We start from the raw sequence: 25,605 nt of genomic DNA, 5'->3' as shown, positions 1-25,605 counted from the left end.
CATAAATCAACCTGAGTTTTGATAAAAGAAAACGCTTAAACTAAACAGAAACGAAAACAAAAAATCTTTTCTTCCGCAAAAATAGTTGGGCCAAACTTGGACTGCCGTATAATAACTCTGTAAAGTTTTTGATTGGAGCCGAGCCTTTCTCTAAAGATATAAAACATTATAAAAATTGAAATATTACACTTTACAATTGGCAAAAGCTAATCTCGTTATGCATGTTTCAGATTATGGCTTCCATAGAAGCGCCGAGTTCTCCTTTGGGTGCCATAGCTTCTGTTCCCTGGTCTTCCACTGTCTTGGGTTAGAGTTCTCTTGCTTGAGGGTACACTCGGGCACACTATTCTATCTTATTTCTCTTCCTCTTGTCTTGTTAAGGTTTTTACAGTTTATAAAGGAGATATTTATTTTAATGCTGCTACTCTCCTTAAAATATTTCCTTTCCTCACTGAGCTATTTTCCCTGTTGGAACCCCTGGACTTATAGCATCCTGCTTTTCCGACTAGGGTTGTAACTTAGCAAGTAATAATGATAATAATAATAATAATAACATCGCGACTTGAGACACCGAGACGTTTTCATAATTTAATGTCTTACCTCGATATACAATTCAGACTTTATTTTTCTCCTCCTGGCAAACTTTAGAATCTCATTTCTTTTCCTGGCCATTAAAGGATATAATGTAATAACCTGTTACCAATCTTGTCTTCAGGAGACGAAACTTCATTTTTTTACTTCTTCTTGTTTACTTGAGGCTTTGGGTAGAACCAGGCCTTGAGATAGCTCAAAATATAAAGGTGAACCAAAAATGAAAAATCATCCAAAGAAATGGTTTAATGATAATAAGAAAACTTTATGTAGAAAGAGCAACCAGAGATGCCAGAACTCCGTCAATGAAGATTGTCAACATTCTAATCAAGTCTACGGTCCGAGCTTCCCCTCTTTCATATATTGACTGTGAATGAATCTACTTTAATTCTGACATATACTGAAAGTTTCATCAAAATACATCCGTAATATTTTGAGTTAGTCTGGTAACATTCAAACAAACACACAGAGATAGTAACATTTTGAGTTAGGTTGGTAACACACAAACAAACACACAGAGGTAGTAACATTTTGAGTTAGGTTGGTAACACTCAAACAAACACACAGAGGTAGTAATATTTTGAGCTAGGCTGGTGACAATCAAAAAAACAGATAAAGGTAAAAACGTTACCTTTCAGGGGGCGATATCTAGTGGAAATAACGGGATAATAGACATATAAAACATCAACATAAGCAGCCGATTTCTAATTGTATCTCTAAAAACTTAACAAAAATACTCCGTTAAATAAAAAAAAAAAAAATCTCCACATAGGACGAACAATGACTAAAGTCAGCTAAATACAAAAAAGTATTAAATAATAGATAATCCACATAAACTCTAGGAGAAAAAAAAAACGGGGGAATAAAGAACATTATTAAGCGGGAGATGCCAGGTGCCATTAAAACGATGGATCAGGTGTAACGGGGTGTCGTTACGACCCTTATTTCAACCAACACAGAGTAGGTCGTTCCCATAGAGGATCCTGGACGACCACCGGTTTTGTGTTTGTTGGATCTTTGTTGTTTACGAGTACAGTTGGCTTCATTAATTCCGGTACACCTTTTTTGAAGCCTGCTTATGAATGGCAAAGGCAAGGGACAGTGATATTACCTTATTAATCAGGACAATACCGTAGAGGCTGACCATATATACATCTGATCAGCGCTAAAGCCCGGTCTCCACCAAAGTTAGGATCAGGGAGGGCCAGGCAATGGCTGTTGATGACTCAGCAGGTAGACCTACAGGTTCCCTCCAGAATCCGCTATCCTTAGCTCAAAAGGATGGTGAGGTTGCAGAAACTAAACGAACTAACAAGTTTGAGCGATTACCAGGCAGAGACGTTATCAATATGCCACAACCACAGCTGTATGCTGTAGCAGGTAACGCTGTTTTTACCAAAAGCGAAACTGTCAAGCAAAGTCGTTAATCTTGTAAACACGTCATCAAAAGCACTTTAATAATTTCACAAGGTGCTGTATAGAAAAACATTGTTATTGTTAAATATATATAAAAAAAATGTTTTTAATCATAGGTTTAAAAGCTCACAGATTATGTTTTACGGGAAGTGTTGCCAATGCTTTCAATTTTGCTAAAGAAAGAGTTACCTATGACAACATACGACTAGACGTCTCCTCAGGTTCTAGTGAAGTGTACCATAATTAGTAAAGCCAACTGTACCATCAACACGAGACCGTTTGTTATTTTGCATTTCCTAGTTTGTCTTCGAGTTACCATTGGAAATAGAGATTTTTCATTAGATGGCGATAGTTAGTAAGGTTGCAGACATCTTGCTGTCATGAAATACTAGCAATTTTAACTGATAAAATCTTTATACTTCTTACCTTATAATCGAAATTCTTTTTGAAATTTAAAAGGGATTATTATCATTAACTAATCGTAACCCTTGGCATGCATATATCATGCTGAAATTAATCTAAATTGGCATACATATTGTCTAACGCGGCTCTTTTTATAGCTGATACAGTATATGAAAGATCATTTCTAATGTTGTTACCATAAAAAAAAAAAATTGTACTTGTTCATTACTTCTCTAGCACTTTATTTCTTTTCCCCACTGGGCTATTTTTCCTGTTAGAGCTCAGGCTTATAGCATCCTGCTTTTCCAACTAGTGTTGTAGCTTAGCTAATAATAATAATAATAATAATAACAATAATAATAATAATAATAATAATAAAAGAAAAAAAATAATGATAATAATAATAAAAATAATAATAATAATACATTTAACTCGAAAACTATCATATATTCTTTTACCTGAGGTAAAATCTCGTTTTTCCCTTTTAACTGATTGCAAACAATTGATTATCGGCCACATAAAGTTGCATTTAATCTGAGGTTTAAGTTATTCGAGTTAACTTGCAAACTAGTAATCTTGGTTATTTGTTATGGAATACCAAAACATTCATCTCTCTCTCTCTCTCTCTCTCTCTCTCTCTCTCTCTCTCTCTCTCTCTCTCTCTCTCTCTCTCTCTTTCTCTCTCTCTCTCTCTCTCTCGTGGAAGAAATAGCGTTCCCATATTGTATTCTTGACACGAGTCCAAATTCTTTGATCATACATTTCCATTCCAATATATCTTTTCGAATATATGTAAAATTTATTTTCTACCCACAGCTCAACGTTTCTATTTCCCAAATTGCTGGGGGGGGGGAGGGAATGTAATCGCCCACTATTCTTTTCCTCACTTTCCTCCAGTAGCAAAACCTTCCCCTCAGATATTTACATGGTGGGTTTTAAGTTAATAGGAGACCAATTTCCCTTCCGTAATATTTTATTATGATCGGGGGTGCCTTTTTCATTAAAATTCATCCACTGGATCTAGAAGTAATATATGGAAACTGTCTATAAAATTCACCCATTGGATCTAGAAGTAATCAATGGAAATTGTCTGTAAAATTCATCTATTGGAACTAGAAGTAATCCATGATAATAATCTATAAAATTCATCTATTGGATCTAGAAGTAATCAATGAAAATTGTCCATAAAATTCATACACTGGATCTAGAAGCTATCTATGAAAATTGTCTCAGACTACAAAATAAATAAGTAAATAAATTGTAAATTGTAAAGCAGGGTTACTTGCCATGAATACTGGAACTTAATCTATTCTTTAGAAAATGAGTTCTTCAAAATGCTATAATGTTAACTGCCAGCAACTATTGATTTTCCAGCGGAGGTAAAGTACAAGAGTAAAGTATAAGGGCGTGGGAAATTTTCTTCTCAACACTATGTGTAATTGTTGGAGCGAAAATACAAGCTTTGAAACTACTTCAAAAAATATTTCGTTCACATAAAAAGATAACGAAAGACCGCATACACATAATCATATATAAATACATACTATATATATATATATACATTATATATATATATATATATATATATACATATATATACATAATGCAGAAATACACACATACATATACAATATATAGTTTATATATAAATAAATATCATATATATATATATATATATATATATATATATATATATATCTATATATATGTATATATTATATATATATATATTATATATATATATATTACATATACATACATATATACATATATATATATATATATACATATATATATATATATATATATATATACATACTATGAGATATCAGCAAGTAATAAAACAGACTCTCCTTTAAGATATAACTCTACTTTTGCTAATTTGGTAAACAACTACGCTTACTTGTTTACGTACCTTTGTCCATCTTTTAAATGAGCAATAAACAAATAATTTGTTAGAACAAGTCGACACTTTTCCTTGATATAAGTTATATAATTAACGTCAAGGCACACAAAATCCACACTAAAACCTAAGAAGCAACTAAGTCCATTTTCTAACAAGATCTTGGTTTTCATCTATGGAAATCGCCAAGGAGACAAAACGTACACCACGCACACACAACACCAAAAGCAACATTTATCCCGTTTTCTAATATAATTTAAGGGCTTTTTATTACATCTGATTTTATGTCATCTTCGAACATACATTAATTTTTTTTTTTTTGCACAAAACACTGAAAGCTTTCGGGTGCACCATGAACACAACATCAACATCAATGTCAATAGCAATATCAACAACATCCAGAACAGCCAAGACTAATGGCAGTCACACAATCATTTTTCCAGGCACCTATTCAAGCATATTGTCGCCACACTTTGTACAATATAGCCAGATTTAATTATTTTCAATTGGTGTCAGATAGGAAGCCATTGGCAAGACTACCTTTATTGACTACTGAGTACAACGTCTGGCGCCAAGAAGCCACCGGATGCCGTAAGGCGTAGTCGTGTGACACCACTGTACTGGAGCCAATCTTACGCAGATGTAACGACAGCATCTGAGCCATCAACTGCGAGCTAATGGGGTTGTTAATGGGGGTGAGGGGAGTGAAGGGGATTTGGGTTAAATTAGTGAGGGGAGTCTTTTAATTTAATCTAACAGCCATCATTTAACACCAAAGAGCGAAGACACTGAGTGAGTTTTCATTTTCTACGCAGCCTCTAACAGGAACAGGACCAACTAAAAAGCCACCTGTCAATCAGTCAGTCAGTCAGCCAGATCGCCAACAATCACAACTACTACTGGAGGTTATTGAAGGCCAACAAGATTGTGACAACAACAAATAGGCAGCAATAACACCTACACCAAAAAAAAATTATAAAAACAACAATGTAAACAATAACATGGAACAAAACTAAAAGGACACAGGTAGCAACGTTCAGGGAGACCAGGTACAAGTAATTGGAACCAGGTACTCACCCGAAACTACCATTATTCACAACTCATCTCGCTGGAAATAAAAGGAGGAGGAGTCGCCTTCCAAAAAACCACACACACAACCACCACTGGAAAGCAGTAGAACACCCGTACAAAAAAGACATCTCCGGGAACCACATATGACGTTTTGAAAAAAAAAAAAAAAAAAAAAAAGTGACTTCAAAAGAAAATAGATGATTTTACCCTGATTACTGATAATTATAATCTCCCTGTGGTAAAATGGTGGCACGTGGAAAGAGCCAGTGTCAAGATCAATAAGAGATTTATAAATAGACACAAATAGATACAAAAATAGACAGAAAAAAAGCAGGTACTCACCTCTTCATTCTTCTTGCTTCCGCCTCCTCCTCCTCCGCTTTCGCCTCCGCTCTGAACACTGTTCATCTCGGGTCTGTTTCTTTGTAGATTTCGATATTCAAAGTTATTCCAGCCGCCTTAGTCCCGATTTTGATTCGATTTTTGATTGAAGGATTGTGCAGTTGATCTGAGAAACCTTTTAAGGGGATAAGGGAGATCTTCTTGCTTTTGATCTATCTCATTCCTATTTTGATACGTTTTTTTTAATTCTCGGTTTGAGATGAGAATCTTACAGGGATGTTAACAATGACACTTTTGAAAAGGTATACAGAAGTCTATCTAAAACCACGAACTATTCACACTAATGAGGTGCCTAGGTCAGAGGTTACATAATGAGTCAGAAATAGAAACACTCGCTGGTGAGTCACTTATTGACCTGACAGCTTCATTCTCGAAGAAATTTCTTTTTTTCCCTCACTTGTTATGGCTCCATCCTCATACCTGAAAGACAGAAGATAAAGACGTTAGTGTTTTGTGGCATCAAATAAACTTTAAATAAATCTGAAATGGTTAGTATCGGCCATATACATGGCCTCATGATATTATCATACATTCTTGATGTATACTATTTTTTCTATTAAACATTATATTAAAACGCTATCACACCATAGAGGACGGCTAATGTTTTCCTTAAATAGAAAGTATTTACAAAGTACTGAATATATTTCTTATCAATACTTCTACGACGATATTGAATAAGAAGCCTTTATTCTTCCTAGGCCTCAATGCCATCAGCCCTAGAGAGAGAGAGAGAGAGAGAGAGAGAGAGAGAGAGAGAGAGAGAGAGAGAGAGAGAGAGACTGCCCAACAATCCCCTCTATGGACAAATTGGAAACAGAACAATCAGCATCTGGTCATTTAATTTAATAATCATTCGTTTGTAACAATGTTACAATAATTTCACCGGGTTTTTACTAAATACATTTTCACTCATCAACAAATCAACTGTGTATAGCCTTAGAATATTTATGAGTTTTTTCATGAATATCCAAAAAGATGTTTCTAATGTTCACTCGTTCTCCCTGGAAACTTGGTCTTATAAGTTGGACCACAAAATACTTTGCAGCAGTTCCTTGAACGCAAGTCTCCCAAAGCTTAGTTTCTTCAACGTGAGCCACCTAATGGTATGTGCAGGAAAATGCTTGCATCTCTCTCTCTCTCTCTCTCTCTCTCTCTCTCTCTCTCTCTCTCTCTCTCTCTCTCTCTCTTACTAAAGAGGAACCACACCACGCTATCACCAATTGCATCCAGGTTGACTCGAGATGCAGCTAAACTACACCCGCTCTCTTTCTAAGCATTGATACATGCAGAGATATCTGCTTACACCCATGTATATAAACTGGAAACGCACAAACAAACAAATGCACATATCGAGTTGCTATATACAGTGAAGATACGCCCACACACCTATATACAGTGTATATATATATATATATATATATATATATATATATATATATATATATATATATGCGTGTGTATATAAATAAATAAATATATATATATATATATATATATATATATATATATATATATATATATATATATGCGTGTGTGTATGTGTGTATATATATATATACACATATATGTGTGTGTATAATATATATATATATATATATATATATATATATATATATATATATATATATATTGTGTGAGAGTGGTAAGAATAAAAGGAAAAATCTGGTATTAAGGCTTTACTAACTTTCAGTATTCGAACATTAAGTCGATCACAATATTATTTTCATCTGTGTGTGTATTGAGGAAAAGAGAAAGGGTAGTTTTCGCAAACAATGAAAATGAGTGTGACGAATAAGAAAATGATCCTCTAGCATAAGAACCAATAGCAAACATCAGAGAGAGTGACGGTGAGAATGCTATATGAAATAATGCTGCAGGAAAGTCAGAAGTAACAATAGAAATAGTTAAGGCATTGGTAAATCGAGGCAAAGAGTGAGTGCATACACTATTGGAAAAGATCTAAGATACAGAGGAAATCCCAAGGGACTGGGAAGATAGTTGATTATCCAATTGTACAAACTAAAAGGAAATGTGATAAACTATGGGAACCACATAGGACTTAGTATTCAAGACACTACAAAGAATAGTAGAAGGAAGGATGAGTTGATAGATATACATGATATCAGCTGAGGTTTATGAAAGGAAAGAGTCTGTGCATGCTATCTTTATAGTAAGACAAATCGAAGTGAAGTATCTAAATGGAAAAAGGACATTTTACAGGTGTTTTTGTGGATCTTGAAGGTTAGTTCATTGGTAATTGGTAATTGAGGATGATGTATGAAGGGACAAGAACCACAGTGGTGACAAAATGTGGGGAAACTGAGCTATTCCCTATGGAGGTTGGCCTCCATCAGGGATCTGCTTTGAGTCCAATCCTGTACCTCGTTATAAACACTGTCATCAGAATTAAGGAACAACGAAGAATGGTTGGAAATGATGTATGCTGATGGATTAGTCATTATAACAGACACAGAAGAATTGCAAGAACGATTTTTTAGCATGGAAAGGAGACCTAGAAAAGAAAGGATTTAAGGTGAATCGGAAAGACCGACTAAGAGACACGAAAAAGTAAAAATTCAAGTAAAGTATGATGCAGTGCTAAAATGGAACTATGAGTTTAACTCCTTTGGATCAATAATGTCAGAGGAGGAATTGAAAGAAGCATGGCGCAAAAAAAAAAAAAAAAAAAAAAAAAAAAAAAAAAAAAAAACAGAGAAGTATATAACTGGAGTTGTTTTGGATAAGAAACTGCCATTAAGGCTCAAAATGAAAATTCATAAGATTAAATGGGGCAGAAACTTGGCCACTAAAGGGGAAAAAGTAAATGTCGGAAAAAAAAAACACCGAGATGAGGATGGTGAGATGGACTGCCGGTGACTAAGGGTAAGAATAGTCTATGGAATAATATGTACTGTAAATGAGACGGCTGGGGAAGCTTGATTGATATACTATGGCCATGTAATAAGGGATGAGGCGGATCCAATCAAGAGCGCTATGAACATGCCAGTGATGGGGAGGAGGAGTGTGGGGCGTCAGCAGATCAGATGGATGGATGTTGTGAGGAGAGATATACGAGAGATGAGGCAGGGGAAGAAGATGCAAGTAATACAGTAGAAATAGGTGAAGAAAGCTGGCACGAGCGGCCAACCCGCGGCCGACCCTGCTATACTGTGGGCCTAATAAGGTCGAAAGAAGAAGAAGCTGTATATTTTTGTTGTCTACTGATTTAGGTATTCAGAAATTCAATCCTAATTAAGGAAAACGTTTCAACTTGTTGATTGTGAATCGTTTCACAGTATCATTAATATTACTCTTAGTTTTGCGTTACTGATTCTAATACTGACCTGAACAAAAGTTCCATAGGAAAAATAATGTTGAGTAACATAAGTAATACACACATACATTATATTCACGTCTGTAAAGATTACCAGAGATTATCCAAAGAGAATAGGTAACCCAATAAGGTTAGTATTATGGTTTTTCTTCCTCTTCTTTCTTCGTCAATTCCATCAATACCGCTTTCAAAATCTCCTTTTCCTTACTTGAGATGAGGTCCATACATCACCGGAATATAAAGAAAAAATATTCCAATTTGAAAACGAGGATGTGAAAAGATATGTAGGATAAGAAAAATATTGTTTTCAATAAAAAAAAAATCTTTGTGACAAATAAAAAAATCTCTTAGACTTCTCCACAGCACCAATTGACAAATATTTCGATCATTAATAGTACTGCACAAAAATGAAGGAAAGTCAGCAGCAGCTCTCAAGCAAAGAAAATTATTATTATTATTATTATTATTATTACTATTATTATTGTTATTATTAATAGCTAAGCTAGATGCTATAAGCCCAAGGGCTACAGTACGGAAAAATAGCCCAGCGAGGAAAGGAAATAAGGAAATAAACAAACGATATGAGAAATAATGCACAACTAAAATAAAATATTTTCAAAATAGTAACATCAAATTAGATATTTCCTATATATACTATAAAAAACACTTATGTCAGCCTGTTCAACATAAAAAACATTTGCTGCGAGTTTGAAGAACTAAATATTAGTATATACATTTTCGTGAATAAAGAGAATCACCCGTAATATTCGTGAACGGATAATCCCCAGCAAAGTCTATAAAAAGAGAACCACAAGCGGTGTTTAAGAAAAAGAGAATTACCAGCAATATTTGTCAAAAGGAGTCACTAGCAACTCACAAAAAGTGAATCACCAGCAATATTCGTCAAAAAGTCACTAGCAACGCACAAAAATTGAATCACCAGCAATATTCTTCAAAAAGAGTCACTAGCAACGTACAAAAATTGAATCACCAGCAATATTCGTCAATAAGAGTCACTAGCAACTCACAAAAAGTGAATCACCTATAATATTCGGCAAAAAGATTTAAAGCCAACCACAAAAAGTGAATCACCTGCAATACTAAACAAATAGAGAATAGCTAAAATTATGTGTCAAAAAGAAAAATACCAGCAATACTAGACGAGAGAACAATCACCAGCAATACTACACAAAAAGATCATCACCAGCAAGAAGAGAACCAGCAACAAAACTCCATAAAAATGAAACACAAAATCCCAACATGAGAAGAATAAAATTCGCTCCCCAAAAAGGCATCCATAAAGGAGCTATTAGTTACTCTCTATCTTGGCCAAGGGTGACATTTGCTCTCTTTGAGGGAGCGCTCTAAGCCCCTGGCCCGTGAAGATTATGTCCCGTGGGAATAAGCCCATCTTCCTCGTGTAGATATCATGGTAATAGTGAGGGGATCGTCAAAGATGAGTTTTAGGAAATACAAAGAGATGCAAAAAGGGAAAAAGAAAGGTTATTGGCAACAGATGGGATGCGATATATAGATTTTCGAATTATTATTATTGATATTATTATTGAGACACAATCATTGAACAGTCCCTGAAAAGCTTGAGCAATTTTGAATAAATCTTTTCTTTATAAGGTAAACATAATAAATATACATCATATATATATATATGTATATATATATATATATGTTTGTAAATTACCAGTGAAGCTACAACCTTAGCTGGAAGAGCAGGATGCTCTATACCCAAGGGCTCCAACAAGGAAAAAACCCCGGTGAGAAAAGGAAATAGAATACAGTACACACACACACATAAACACTCGTATACACTCACACACACACACACACACACACACACACATATATATATATATATATATATATATATATATATATATATATATGTGTGTGTGTGTGTGTGTGTGCACGTGTGTTTGTGTGTGTATATAATAACAGTAACTCCTAGGTCTAGATAATAACACTATCCATTGACGTTAGTTGCAACGTTTGTTACAAAATCAATTAAAATCATTCAAAATCATACCCTATGTATCCAGAATATTAATATAGAAGTAATACAATCAAAATGAAAATATTTGAAGAACACTAAAAACATTAAATTTCAAGCTAGATAGGTCATTTTCACAGCCTCTTACCTCTGCCATTCATGAGCGGAATTTAAAACCTTTAAAAAGATCTATGGCAACCACGCTATTTCTTAACTAATCCTGGAATATTCCAGGAAGGGACAGAATGCTGATTAATGCAGCGGGAATCTACGGTGGCATAGATTGAAATTCATTGTAGTTCTCGTACACGGCGGAGCGAGGAATCTCCCACCCGGAGGATTAATAAATTCCCTGGTGTCTCAGTTAGTAATTGAATGTTGGTTCATTCATTTGTTTGGATGTGTAGGTGGGAATGTGTTTGTGTGTGGAAGAGTGTGTTTCTCTGTGTGTATTATATGTATATTCACTTGCGTCTACGACGGTGATTGAATGTGTACTAGTGTATTTGTTTGAACTGGTATGATGCGTCATTGTGGCCTATGTATGGATTCTCCTCGTGAATCGAAATTATAATATGCTATATATATATATATATATATATATATATATATATATATATATATATATATATATATATATGTGTGTGTGTGTGTTTGTGTGTGTGTGTGTGTGTGTGTGTATTTACGACATTGAAAATCTGAATAAATTTCAAAGAAACAGAGCTAGGGGAGCTATGTGTATGTGTATATGCGAGTGTCCTCTCTCTCTCTCTCTCTCTCTCTCTCTCTCTCTCTCTCTCTCTCTCTCTCTCTCTCTCTCTCTCTCTCTGCAGTTATCAGTACTATCCTACTTCGATAGCTTATTTTGTCTGTTTATCAAAATTCAACTTTAAATTTTGGGTATTTTGTCATACTATTGGTTTCTTTTTTTTTCTCTCTCTCTCTCTCTCTCTCTCTCTCTCTCTCTCTCTCTCTCTCTCTCTCTCTCTCTCTCTCTCAGTTTTGTATCTGTGTGCCGGTGAGTGATTACACTTTTGCGACACTATAAATATCATGATTTAACGCGGATAACAAAAGGCTATCGAGTGCAATATAGCTACAAGTTTTCGTGAATAGTCAGTGATTAGTTTGAGGTCGGAGAAGTGGGATAAAACGTCGGCATAGAATAGTTATCTTGTGAATTACTAAAAATCTAATCAAGATGGCTATGTACAACACGGGCAAGGCTTGGAGAGACATCGCTGGACTCAGCAAAAATAAATTCCATGAGTTGGCGAAACAGGAGCTCGACCGTCTGATAACAGAGGTCACTAGTAACGTCAACCAATGTGACGGAAAAATATTCGCAGACATATTGAAACAATATGATCCAATAAACTGGAGCAAATCTGCGGAAAACATCAGCAAAATAATAGAAGAAATTCCAAAGAAAATCCAAGTGTAAGAGACTCTACCCGGACCTACATAATTTTAGGGAAGAGCAAGAACAAGAAAAAATAGAAAAGGATATAGTCTGCAATATGCTGAAAAGAGGGAATTGCAGATTTGGCGAAAGATGCTACTACAAGCATCCAAAGATATGCCATTATTATGAAATATATGGTAAATGTGCGTATTTAGACGGATATGGAGACGAATGCAGAGATCTCCATCCAAAAATATGCAAAAACCTAAAAGAAGGAAAAGGATGCATTTACAACAAAAAATGTCGATATATGCATCCTGCAACCATGAATGAAAGTAAGAAAACTCAGCAAACTGAAAAGAAAAATGAAAGCAAAAAAGAAACAAAAAAAGAAACAAAAAAGCAGGCCGTGTATATACCGCGCTTTGAACCAAGAGCCCCAAGATATGAGGCCTTTCAACCCAAACCTGCACATTTAGAGCCCAACTACAAAGAATGCATCTATAATGCCAGGGGTTGGTGCAGATATGGGGACAGTTGCAGGTATACACACAAATAAATATGAAGGCGAAAGAGCAAATATAATAGAAAAGTTGGATTTTTTAATGGCAGAATTCCGGGAAATGAAGAAAAGAACATCATATCAGAACAGGAAGGAAGCATGGGAGAATCCATATTATTACCAATATTAAATAATGGGGATGAAACACAAACCATAATAGTAATGAATGCACAGGGTTTAGTCACGAGTAACTCTAAAAGGAAAATAGAGTTCTTAGAAGAAATAACCCAAATTGAAAAAATAGATATATTAAATATAAGTGAAACATGGTATTCCCAAGAGACTGGCAGTGATGACCAGATAAAGGGTTTCCAAACTTATAGATCAGACAGAAAAAATAGGAATCAAGGGGGAACCGCAATATATGGAAGAGACATAAATCAAGGAAAAGTATGTGAAAAATACAGCAACACAGAATGTGAATTGATTGCGGTAGAATTTGAATTTGAAAAACTAATGAATATTGTAGTTTACAGACCCCCAAACACTAAGGAGTTTGACATAATAATAGAAAAAAATTGATGATATATGTAGAAACCATAAAGACTGGAATATACTCCTATCCGGAGATTTTAACTTTCCTTTCGTGGATTGGAAAGAACGGATAGAAGAAAGTGGTTGTATGTATACATATAAAAAAGTTAGTAATAGTAGCGCAGAAGATAAGAGGCAATTTGAAAAGCTTCAAGATATGCTATTAGAACATAATATGCAACAAATAAACCACATTCCAACAAGAAAGGAAAATGTCCTAGATCTATTATTTGTGAATGAGGTGAATTATGTTAAAGAAATAATAGTGTATAACACGGGAATTTCAGACCACAATGTCATAGAATTGATAGTTCATTCCAAAGCAAGTGATCACAGAATTAATAAAAGCACAAAACTTTGGGAAGGATATGGAAAATATAACTTTTACAGTAAGAATATAAAATGGTCAGAAATAAATGAAGAACTGAATAAAGAATGGAAAAATGTATTTATAAGTGATAATATACAGGTAAATACGGATATACTGTACAAAATACTGGAGAAAATTGTTGAAAAATATGTACCGAAAAAAAACAATAAACAAAAGACGTACATACCAAGAGACAGAAGGATCTTATTTCAGAAAATTAAAAAGTGGAAGAAAAATCTTGCAAAAGAAAAAAATGTGTGGAAAATGAGGGAAATAAAATGTATGATAGAAAATGCAGAACAAAAGATTATACAGTCGAAAGAAAATGAAAAAAGGGACTTAGAAGAAAGGACACTTCAAAATATAAAAAGAAACCCCAAAGTACTTTACTCCTATGCAAAAAAGATGAATAAAAAGAGAATAGAAATAGGCCCTCTAAGAATTGAAGGACGGCTAACGAATGAAAAAAAGGAAATATGCAACATATTAGCAGAAAAATATAAGAGTGAGTTCACGCCAAGAATTGCGAATGAGAATAATGAAACAGAAATGAGAGAAGAAAATGTTGAATATCTAACGGATATAGATATTAATGAAGCAGATATTGTCACGGCTATAAACGAAATTAAAAATGGATCGGCAGCCGGACCAGATGGAGTTCCAGCGATTTTGTTAAAAAAAACTGCAAACACTATCGCGAAGCCACTTGCAATACTGCTAAGACAGAGTATAGATATGAGCGAGATATATGTTAAACATAAATTAGCTTATATAACCCCTATCTTCAAAAGTGGATCAAGACTAGAGGCAAGCAATTATAGACCTGTTAGTCTAACATCACATATTATGAAAGTGTATGAGAGGGTAATAAAAAATAATTTGTTTAATATGGGTCAACACGGTTTCGTACCTGGAAAAAGTACACAGACCCAACTGATAGCTCACTATGAAAACATATACAATAATATGATAAATGAAAAAGACACAGATGTGATCTATCTAGATTTTGCAAAAGCCTTTGACAAGGTAGACCATAACATATTGGAGAAAAAAATGAGAAAGCATAATATTGTGGGAAAGATAGGAAAATGGGTAAAAGAATTCCTGCAAAACAGAAAACAGATAGTGGTTGCAAATGACGAGAAATCAGATGAAGCCCAGGTAATATCTGGTGTGCCCCAAGGTACGGTATTAGCTGCACTGCTATTTGTTATTATGATCTCAGACATAGACTGTGATGTTGAAAACTCCGTAGTGAGAAGTTTCGCCGATGACACAAGAATAAGTAGAGAAATTACTTGTGATGAAGATAGGAACTCACTACAAAGAGATCTAAACAAAATATATGAATGGGCGGAGATAAATAGGATGGTATTTAACTCCGATAAATTCGAATCAATAAATTATGGAAACAGAGAAGGAATGGTGTATGCATACAAGGGACCTAATAATGAGACAATCACAAACAAGGAAGCAATTAAAGACCTTGGTGTAATTTTAAATAGGAATATATGCAACGACCAAATAGCAACACTGTTGGCTAAATGTAAAGCAAAAATGGGAATGTTATTCAGACAATTTAAAACAAGAAAAGCTGAACACATGATTATGCTTTACAAAACTTATGTGCGTAGTACACTCGAGTACTGCAATGTGATATGGTACCCACACTACCAAAAGGATATTGCGCAAATAGAGAGTGTACAAAGGTCCTATACTGCTAGAATAGAAGAAGTTAAGGACCTTGATTACTGGGAAAGACTGCAATTTTTAAAACTATACAGTCTAGAAAGGAGAAGAGAACGCTACATGATAATACAAGCATGGAAGCAAATAGAAGGAATTGCTGAAAACATCATGGAGCTTAAAGTATCAGAAAGAGCAAGCCGAGGTAGATTAATAGTGCCAAAAAGCATTCCAGGTAAACTGAGAAAGGCGCACAGGACATTAATCCACTACGCACCAGCATCGATAATGCAGCGACTATTTAATGTGCTGCCAGCTCATCTAAGAAACATATCAGGAGTGAGCGTAGATGCGTTTAAAAATCAGCTCGATAAATACCTAAGATGCATCCCAGACCATCCAAGACTGGAAGATGCAAAATACACCGGAAGATGTATTAGCAACTCTCTGGTGGATATACGAGGTGCCTCACACTGAGGGACCTGGGGGAACCCAAACAAAAAATAAGGCAATAAGGTAAGGTAAGGCTCTCTCTCCTTGCTTTGTTTCTTTGAAATTTATTCAGATTTTCAATGTCATAAATACAAACACATATACATGTAATATATTTATATATATATATATATATATATATATATATATATATATATATATATATCATATGTATATATGCATGTATTTATGACATTGAAAATCTGAATAAATTTCAAAGAAACAAAGCAAGGAGAGAGAGAGAGAGAGAGAGAGAGAGAGAGAGAGAGAGAGAGAGAGAGAGAGAGAGAGAGAGAGTATATATATATATATATATATATATATATATATATATATATATGCGTCTGTGTATGCATAACATTCCAACAATTCAGATATACTTTCATATTAAATATATAAAAAAACGTATGTGCAAACTGTAAAGCAACTCTACTAAAACCAAAAATTAGAGCGACCAAAAAAAGTGGATATTAATTAAATTCTAAACTCATAAGAGCTCTGGAATTAGTGTAATTAATCACGAAACAAATATCTTCAATATTTTTTCCACTGGAAATTGTTACAATTATAATACACCAATTTGTTTCGTTGCATATGCGATGGAAAGGTGTTTATTCATCGCGCTATTTAATTTTAACCTTTTTCACTCATTACATCACGAGCAAGAAAAATACATTGTTCATTAACCTACTAACAACACATACATACATACATACATACATGCATACATACATATATACATACATAAACACACACATATATACATATATAAATATATATATATATATATATATATATATATATATATATATACAAACATACATACACATACATACATACATACATACACATGCATACATAAATACATATATACATACATAAACACCCATACATATATTTATATACATATAGTGTATATATCATATATACATGCATTTTTATACATACATACATACATACATACATACATATACTGTATATATGTATATAAAATACACACACACATATATATATATATATATATATATCATCATCATCATCATCATCATCATCTCTTCCTACGCCTATTGACGCAAAGGCCTCGTAACTGACCAAATCCATAGAGGATTCATCGGCTAGATACATCAAAGGATAGCCAGTTTTTTGTGATGCGCAGTGGCTATATAACTAAGGCAAGAGATCTCTGCCGGTCCATACTAATTATAGTAAGATCATCCGTCAGGCATCAGAAGTAGAAGCCGAAAAAATATCTTGTTTATTGTCTTTTCCGTGTCTTTATATCTATATACATATGTGTGTATGTATATATATGTATATATATACGTGTGTGTGTATGTATATATATACATATATATATATATATATATATATATATATATATATATATATATATATATATATATATAGATATGATAGAAGATTTGAAAACCTCCGTTTCCTAAAATAAATTCTAACTGTGTAGGAGAGAGAGAGAGAGAGAGAGAGAGAGAGAGAGAGAGAGAGAGAGAGAGAGAGAGAAATCTTTCCTATCTTCTCTATAGTTGTGCTACCTCCCCTGTAAAAATAACATCTCTATAACAGGAAATTTTCAGTACTACATCGTGTGCGTATATATATGTATGTATGTATATATATATTATATCTATACATATATATATATATATATATAACGGATTTTGAGCGAAGCGAAAAATCTATTTTTGGGTGAGATAGCCATGTCGTCCTGATGGAAGTTCCTATAGGGTAGCTTCCTAGGGTATATTACAACTACGGCGATATTCCCAGAGAATTTACCTTAAGGTACCAGAATTCTAACTCCTGGAGCGAGTATCCCTCATGAAAGGGATATCGCGACATATCAGAGGACGTATTCTAGACACGTCACATGGCAATCTACGACCTGAACAGAGATTCGTCTCGTAGGAGGGAGATTGACGAGATACGAATTCGGGAAAGAAAAAGGGGAGCCGCTCCCAAGGCTTCCCTATCCCCCGATTCGTATGCGTGCCTGGCGCCAATCCTGGCGCCATCTGTATTCCTTGTAGCGTACACGAGGTGCTACAGATACTGTATGTAGGGAGGGGTCCTACAGCCCTTTCTTAGAAAGGCAAGGGCGGGTCCATCAGGACGACATGGCTATCTCACCCAAAAATAGATTTTTCGCTTCGCTCAAAATCCGTTTTTTGGGCTCAAGCCATGTCGTCCTGATGGAAGTGTACCAGAGCATTACTGTATCTGTGGATTCTCAGAACGTGCCGTACTCCCCGGAGGTAATTTTTTCCCGGTCGACTAGACCTAGAGACCTAAGATGTTACCGTTATACATCTTTTCAACTAACTATAAACTATGTTAGAGCTTCCTGCCCCCTACAGGGAAGAGTCCTACTAGACTCTGGAAAAGTCTCGAAGAGTACATATATCTATGTACGAATACCAGGCAAGCTAATATAGTGGTCTCGCCCTATATTAAGTAAAGCATAGTTTGTAAAGGACCACTGCGTCAATATGAAATATCGACCAGTTTTCCGCACAATACTTGTATTGGCCAAAGGTTTTATATCCGCATAGGAGGAAAACCAATGCAACATAGCTTGCATAAAGGAACAATTCTTTTAGAATTATCCCAGATAAGGTACATAGAATGAATGCTCAATTATACCAGTAAATTGACACAGGTGAAGGAGACGCAAGGTTCTCAAGAACCAGATTATTGACAGGCAATAAATAGACAGGTTAACCACAATTATATATATATATATATATATATATATAAGAAGAGGATAACCCAAAACTTTAAGCATAAGTATGATAGTAAACAGGGCTTGTTTGTCTGAAAGAAAAACATTAGATGCCACTTTTAAGATACCGAGGTATCAAAGTCATAAAAGCCTGTATTACAAATCAATGACATTAGCGTTAGAAACGCTCGGCACACATGTCTGCACTTATGCTAGGTTCACCTTCGGAAATGGAACAGTCTGGATGGGCAACACAGTGCCCTCACTTAGTTTGTAGTACAGTATGTAACTACACACTCACCCTGGAATTAATCGTCCCAATTAAGACCACTGTTCCTCGCAGAGTTAAACAGTAGGGTTAACACCGCGACCCACTGCTACCACAGATTTCTTTTAGTTCCTCTACTTGCTTCGCATAGTGGCGAAAGAACACTCTGGAAGACTTCCAGTCAGTGTATGAACGGAGATGTTCAAAATCCATGCAATTAAAGAAATTTAAGAATGAGGCAACTTTCCTCGGATCGTGACCTGCGGGTGTATTGTCAGGATCCGCTCTGCGAATAAAATATGTGATTTTTGCTCTGAGTTGATTCAGAGATAAATTTGAGCCTGATGTTTCTCCCCTGAATAGTTGACCACCCTTGAAGTCTGAAGTTCTATGAAGATAGACCTTTAGGCATTCTACTGGACATAGAGATGAATCTTCTTTCAGAGGGCAGATTCTCCAGGGACCCCACCTGTTGGTGGGTAACTCATTCTTGGCGAGAAACGTAGGATCCGGAAACAGGTTCAGTTCTTCCCCATCCAGGAACTGAACACGACCTGCCTCTCTCGAGAGGCTACAATTTCACTAACCCTGGCCCCGGACGCGAGTGCAAATTAGGAAAATAACTTTTTGTGTCAAATCCCTTAACGCACATTCTTCATTGCTCAACAGAGAAGCGAAATGAAGAACTTGTCTAAAGACCATGAAATGGGCTTTGGAGGTGCTGAAGGTCTGAGCCTAGCACAGGCTTTCGGGACTTTATTAAAGATCTCGTTACCTAGGTCGACCTGGAAGGCATATAGAATGGGTCTTGTCAAAGCAGACTTACACGCTGAAATTGTGTTCGCTGCCAACCCTTGACCATGGAGGTGGGGAAAAAAGATAAGCAGAAGTCTGTCAAGATCTCCTGCGGAATCTTCGCCTTGACAAAAGGCCACCCATTTTCTCCAAGATGACTCATATTGCCTTCTAGTAGATTTGCATTTATATTCCTCAATGAAGTCTATACTGGCTTTCGAAATCCCGAAACGCTTTCTCACCGCTAGGGAGAGAAAATCATGAACTGCAGGGTCCGGGTTTTCTGTAATGAAGCGCAGACAGTTGACTTCTGGACTCGCTGGGTCAGAACTGGATCTGGTAGTGGTACAAACTTCAGCTACAGTTCCAATGCCAGGAGGAACCACACGCTGTTCGGCCACTTGTGGGCCACTATTGCCGCTACCCTTTGAAGGATCTCAGTTTGTTGAGGACCCTCAACAGAAGGTTGTGAGGAGGGAACAGATAAATCTTGGACCCTCTGTTCCAGTCGAGGGACATCGCGTCCACTGCTTCCGCTAAGGGGTCCTCGTACGGGGCACGTACAGGGGCAACTTCTTGTTGTCTTTCGTCGCAAAGAGGTCTATCTGCAGTTCTGGGACTGATTCAGAATGAAGGAGAATGATCCTGCGTCTAAGGACCATTCCGACTCTATCGGTGTGAACCTGGATAGAGCGTCCGCTGTCACATTGCGGACTCCTTGAAGGTGAACTGCCGACAGGTACCACTTCTTCTTTTCCGCCAATCGGAAGACGGCCAACATCACCTGGTTGAGAGGTGGTGACCTCGATCCTTGTCGATTCAAGTATCTTACAACTACCTCGCTGTCTATTACCACTTTATGTGGAACGAATGACGCGGGGAGACTTTCTTTAAGGTAAGGAGCACTGCCCTAGCTTCTAGAAAGTTTTATGAGAAAGGTCTTGAATAGCCTGGACCAAGTCCCCTGGACTTTTTTCCGATGAGAGTGACCTCCCCATCCCTCCTTTGAGGCGTCTGAGTGAATCGTCACCGACGGGGGAGGTGGCTGAAGAAGAACCTGACTTCTTTAGATGTCTGGCTTGGGACCAAGGCCTGAGAAGAGTACTTAGCCGAAGCGGCTGGTCTTCTCAGATCTCTTCACGCGTTTGATGCATAACTTCTCCAAACTCCGATTGCATCCTTTAGCTGTGCTCTTAGCACTGGGTCTGTCACCGAAGCAAACTGGAGAGAGCGCAGTACTCTCTCCTGCTCGTGTCTTGATATCCTTTCGGAATCTTGAAGTCTCTTGACAGAACCCGCTATCTCCTTCCTTTTCTTCGCTGGGGTGGAGAAACGGTGTGACAAAAGGTCCCAGTGGATCTTAGCCACTGGAACTTTTGAGATGGAGAAAGTCGAGACTTTTTCTGTTGATCTTGAAGCCTAGGTACTCTAGGAACTGGATCACTGACTGGAAGCTTGCAAGCATTCTGTCTCGGATGCTGCCCACACCAACCAGTCGTCCAGGTAGGCTACTACCTGAATTCCCTTTAGGCGAAATTGTTTGAGAGCTACGCTCGCAAGCTTCGTAAAAATCCTTGGGGCTATGTTTAGCCCGAATGGCATGGCTCCGAAGGCGTATAGTCTTCGCTGTACCCTGAACCCTAGGTAGGGGGAGAGTCGATGGCTAATTGGAATGTGCCAGTAGGCATCTGACAAGTCTATAGAGACGGAATATGCCCTCTTGGGCAGTAAGGTCCTTATGTGTTGCAGTGTTAGCATTTTGAATTTGCAATTCACTATGAACTTGTTAAGTGGCGACAAGTCCAGAATGACTCTGAGCTTTTCCGAGTCTTTCTTGGGAACACAAAACAGCCTCCCTTAGAAATTGATGGGCTTCACCCTTTTTCTCCAACCGTTCTTGAACGTACTCCTCCATAACGGGGGTGGAGTGTTGGAAAAACCGAAGGAACGGGGGTGGAGTGCTGTACCAGCTCCCGCCCAATCCATTCTTGAGTAGGCTGTGGGCCCAGGGATCGAAGGTCCACCGATCCCGAAATTTCAGAAGTCTCCCTCCTACCGGTATCACCTCACTTGGACTGCCGTCCTGAGGTCTTGCCTTCCTGACCACGACCACCCCTGAATCCCCTTCCCCTTGAGGGGCGTCTAGACGAGCCTCTGGCTGCTCCTCTAGGCTTTGCTCGGAAGGAAGTAGACTGCCCTTCGAACGCTGGGGTGAATGCCGTGGACTGTGTCGACACGGCCTGGGGTACCCACTGAAAGGTGGTCGGGGTTTGTGCCACGATCTGGGGCACTGGGGGCAATGGCAATTGCAGTTGCTGTTGCTGTCTAAGAGGCTTGGCTGGCCGAGACGGTAACCTAGTCCTCATAGTCTTCCTCTTTGGTTGAGGACCCTCATCCGGGGAAGACTTTCTTTTGATAGCCAGGTCCCACTTCTGGAGAAGGTTTCTATTCTCCAAGGTGGCTTTATCAAAAACTTCTTTGACCAAGTCGGTAGGGAAAAAGGTCTTTTCCCCAAATGTTGGAGGAGATTAGTTTCTTTAGCTCGTGCCTCACTGTAGCCGAGGTAAACACGAACTCCCTACAAGCTCTCCTTGCCTTGACGAAGCCATAAAGGTCCTTCGTCACTGTGGCCAGATGAGGCTTGGCCACTACCATGAACATTTCATGGACCTTGGGGTCACTTGCCATCGTCTCGAGAGTAGTCTGAAGAGACATTGAGGTAGTCAGTCTTTCTTTTGTATCGAACTCACTTCGCAAAAGAAAGTCAGACAGCTTAGGGAGGTCCTTGCCGAACTGACGTCCGGCAATATCAGCCTCCAACTTTCCCACTTAGAACGTAAGATGGACGTCCTTCCAATCTTTGTGGTCCATAGGCAGGGCCAGCGACAAGGGTTTACACTCCTCTAGGGAGGGGCAAGACTTGCCGGCCTCGATTGCTTTTAGTACAGCCAGAAACCCTTTCTGTAAAAGGGGGAAGGCTCTAGTAGGCGAGGACACAAAGGAAGGGAGCTTCCTATTCAATGCAGCTACCTTTGAGTTAGAGAAGCCCCTCTCTTTCATCGAAGATGAAAGTAGAGCTTGAGCCTTAGCATGGTCATCACTATGACCTCCTTCGGCTCTGCCTCCTCCTTTGAAGCTGGTTCCTTCCTCAGCCGGACATAACAGTCCGGATATGGTGCCTTGCTGGGCCAGAATTCCACCCTCCAGGGGAACTGAGCCCAGCATATCCGAGATGACAATCTTTCCAGTCGTCATCGACATGTGCTCAGCATACCTCCATGGGTTAGCATCCGAGCACAAAGGAAGGTCTTTCACATTGAGCTTTTCTGGGGCCCATGTGATTCTGCAAGGCCCTGCATTCGCAGTTCCATTGCAGCCGCCTTCTCCTGATTCTCCTTCTGCATTTGTTGGATCATTCCAACAATAGAAGAGAGGGCCTGTCCCAGCTCTACTGGGAGACCGGCCGATGTAGAGGGACTTGAACTTCATCCTGGGCTTCTGCAAGGAGGTCTTCCTCCTGACCCCCGTCCACATCAGATATCCTGTCATTTAGCTGGATGTCTTGCATCGCGACCGCGACTTCAGCATCCACCTGGATCTGAACTTAGGGGATCTCCTCTTGAGGTTGGGGAATCACTACATCAGCTGATGCCTTAGGGAAAAGATACGCCCTCATCTTCTCACTTGGAAGATAAGGGCCAGAAGTGTACTTTTGGAAGCCCCTTACCCAGGTACGAAGCTTCTTCCTAGCTATTTAAATGTCTCATTAATCAGGTTAGTGCACACAGTACATACCTGAGGGTCCCAATACCGGAGATCATCCTTGGAGACAGCGTATGCTGCGTGTCTCCTACAAAACTCATGTCCGCAGAGGTTCTTGCTGCTGACATTGCAGAAAGCACTTCCCCACTTCGGAGTGTCCTTCTGTAAAGAGAAGAAATTTCCATGTATAATAAAGTATACTAAGGCTCCATAAGCAATTAGCCTAGGCACCAAGAGAATCGATTACCTGATTCACCGAAACTCTCACGTATACAATCTTGGAAATATTCCACACAGTCTAAAATGTATAAAATATAGCCTAAAGCTTCAATAAAATTTTAATTACACTCGGAAAAACCAAAATCATGCATTAAGTACTAGGACCAAACGACTAGGCTACATGGCCTAGCGTAGGCCAGAATGGCGAATACTTCGCCAAATAATACTAAGCACGAAAGGAAATCCTATGTAAAGCTAAATAGCTAAAATTTATTAAGCAAAACAACCAGGAATGTCACTCTGACTAACTAATTTATACCTAGCGAGTGACAGTGTCCAGGACACCTCTGGTAGGCTACGGCTCTTGTATCAAAGATTAATCCTATTAATCACTCAAAATTTTACCAAGAGCCTACATTTATACATAACAGACACTATACTCAACTTATCCGAGGTCAACGAAGACGAAGAAGCCATGAAAAGCTGAATAAATCCAAGATTTGCGAGAAAAACAGGAAAAAACACCGAGTTGTTAAGCTACGCAAAAAGGAATACAGATGGCGCCAGGATTGGCGCCAGGCACGCATACGAATCGGGGGATAGGGAAGCCTTGGGAGCGGCTCCCCTTTTTCTTTCCCGAATTCGTATCTCGTCAATCTCCCTCCTACGAGACGAATCTCTGTTCAGGTCGTAGATTGCCATGTGACGTGTCTAGAATACGTCCTCTGATATGTCGCGATATCCCTTTCATGAGGGATACTCGCTCCAGGAGTTAGAATTCTGGTACCTTAAGGTAAATTCTCTGGGAATATCGCCGTAGTTGTAATATACCCTAGGAAGCTACCCTATAGGAACTTCCATCAGGACGACATGGCTTGAGCCCAAAAATATATATATATATATATATATATATATATATATATATATATATATGTATGTATATATAGTGTATATGGGCTTAGGCACATAACAGATGCTACTCCTTTCGTGTTCTAGTTCAACAAAAACAAAACACAAACAAATCTTAACCAAAAAAAAATTAAATAAATAAATAAATAAATAAATAAAAATCTCAACTTACATCACGACTCCCCAGAAAAACTAGTGCTCATTCAAATATTGCCATTATCCCAAGTCCTGCATATGCATATATTTTTATTTCACAATCGGCATACGTAGCTGTAAATAATAAAAGAACAGAAGGAAGAGTGACTGTCATTATGGAGGCCCCTTGTTACCATGGTAACGAAATGGCTATTCAGATCCTGTCCAATAAAACTACTGAGCTACAAAGGCCTTTAAAAGAGACGAGTTGTCCCTTTTGCGAAAACCTGGTGATCTAGTGTTTCCGGTTTTCATTCTTGCTCTCTTTCCTTTCCTCTTTTGCTTGTTTTCGCTTTGGTTATCCTCGCATTTTTCATTCCTTTCAAGGTAATTCCTTCCTGACAAAATTATGAAGAGTCATATCTTTTAGTATCTCAATCCGAAGCTACAGATTAATTGCTTTGTTCCAATAAAGTTTTAGAAATTGCGATTGAGTTATGCAAATGAAAATATTCAAGTGTAGTAAATAATTATGTTAAAATTTAATTCAGAAAATTTGTAAAATGTCTCAACTAAGTTCAAATTTCTTCTTTCATTCATTTATTTC

The 25,605-nt window shown here is 37.5% G+C and overlaps 1 long non-coding RNA gene across 1 annotated transcript in view; it reads right to left on the bottom strand.

Moving 5' to 3' along the window:
- Nucleotides 1-5,730: 5,730 nt before the first annotated feature.
- The window catches only part of LOC137631455 (uncharacterized), a 113,952-nt gene continuing 94,077 nt past the window's right edge, over nucleotides 5,731-25,605 (bottom strand). Inside the window, exon 3 of the long non-coding RNA XR_011041889.1 lies at nucleotides 5,731-6,205. This is a non-coding gene — a long non-coding RNA (uncharacterized lncRNA). The remainder of the gene's footprint in view (nucleotides 6,206-25,605) is intronic.

This window comes from Palaemon carinicauda, chromosome 39 (genome assembly GCF_036898095.1).
Source record: "Palaemon carinicauda isolate YSFRI2023 chromosome 39, ASM3689809v2, whole genome shotgun sequence".
Taxonomy (NCBI): Eukaryota; Metazoa; Arthropoda; class Malacostraca; order Decapoda; family Palaemonidae; genus Palaemon; species Palaemon carinicauda.
This window is presented reverse-complemented; position numbering and strand designations above follow the sequence as displayed.